At 62.1% G+C, this 1,547-nt stretch overlaps 1 protein-coding gene across 1 annotated transcript in view; it reads right to left on the minus strand.

Annotated features, from left to right (window-relative positions):
• PRKD3 (protein kinase D3) overlaps positions 1 to 1,547 on the minus strand; it is a 48,119-nt gene extending 46,572 nt beyond the window's left edge. The window contains 1 exon segment of the mRNA XM_068405614.1: positions 1,449 to 1,547. The gene's annotated coding sequence lies outside the window, so the exon portion shown is untranslated.

Below are 1,547 nucleotides of genomic sequence, written 5' to 3' on the forward strand. Positions count from 1 at the left end.
AACAGTAACATTTAAGCACTCTTCTCAAGAAATCAACTTCACAGTGCCTTCAACTTTGCTTGAAGATGACTTATTTCTGTTTTCTATATATTGCTTTTCTTTCCCTCACTTCTCACAGATACCAGAGACAGCAAATACCAAGCCTTAGGGGTAGATCTGAATTAAAAAACAATAATGCCTAACCAACATAACAGAAAATGAAAAAGCCATATGATGTGAAAGAATTAATAGGTCTACTAAGCAGGTTTAATTTACACAGTGAAAACATGCTGCAAAAGCTCACCTACAGCTGCCTAATTATAATGTTAATTATATTTACCAGAAGTGTGATGCATTTGCATTTATAAAGCCTTTTCATACCAAGTACATTTGCATATAAGCCTTTAATGAAGTGTCTTTTTGCTGCTCGGTAGGAAAGAATGGGTCTTTCCAAGTAAGGAAAACTATAGAAACTGCTCACTTTGTAGTCGGGATAAACTGATTCTGAACATCAAATAAAATAAGTGCACACTGAAATTTACATTCAATCCTCCGATGCCATATTTACATATATATATAAAAATACCCTACACCTCAAAAAGCAGAGCGGCACAAGGCCCATGAAGGGCGTCCACCTGCCCCCTTCTCCTGCCGCTTTCCAGCCCGCTCCCGCCGCAGAAGCGCTGACCCCCCCCCACCGCCCTTTGGGGCTGCTCCCAAACCACGCAGCTTTCAGGCAGCTTCTCCATCACCGGGTACTTCGTCCGCCCTCCCTTCCCCCCGCCAGGCACGACACGGACCTCCAGCCCCGCTCCAAGCGGCTCCTCTCGCTCTTCTCACCCCCCGCGGGAGCTGGTCGCTTTCCCGGTCCCGCCGGGAGGGACCGAAGCCCCTGCCCCGTAGCAGCCGGGCTCCCAACGCCGGACCTCGGGGCCGCCCACAGGTGCCAGGGCTGGGGTTGCGGGAGGGCGGGCGGCCTCCCCGCCGCCACGGGCCGGGCTGGGGCGGGACCGGCGGAGGAGCCGCCGGCGGGGCGGCGGGATGTGTCCTGCCTGCCGCGGGTCACGCAGCCCCGTCCGGGCTGGCGCTGGCAGCCACCCGGCCCGGCCCTCCCAGGTTTAAATCCCCGCCGGGCGGCCCGCCCCCGCCGGCACAGCTCCCCGCGGCGCCGCCGCTCTCCGGAGATGATGTGGCCTCGGCCCGTCACCCCCACCCCGGGGCACCCCCACGACAGGGCGGAGCTGCCGCCGCGACGGCGCTTTCCCCCCGCGGGGGGCGGCGGGGGCTTCCCACAGCCCCCGCGGCAGGGCCCTTCCCAGGGTCGGCGGCGACGTCGCCGCTCCCGCCGCGGCAGGAACTTTCCGAGTCCGCCCCCGCCCTTCCCCGGCGCGGCGGGCCCGGCCCCCGCCCCTCCGCTCCCGGCCCCAACGGCGGCCCGCGCCCCCCCGCCCCCGGCCCGCCGCCCTCACCTGCGGCCCCGCCAGACGCCGGCTGCCCCCGGGCCGGAGCTGCCTCGCGCGCATCTCACCCGCCGCGCAGCCCCGCGGCTCCCCGCACACACCAGAGCC

Source organism: Nyctibius grandis, chromosome 1, assembly GCF_013368605.1.
Source record: "Nyctibius grandis isolate bNycGra1 chromosome 1, bNycGra1.pri, whole genome shotgun sequence".
NCBI lineage: Eukaryota > Metazoa > Chordata > Aves > Nyctibiiformes > Nyctibiidae > Nyctibius > Nyctibius grandis.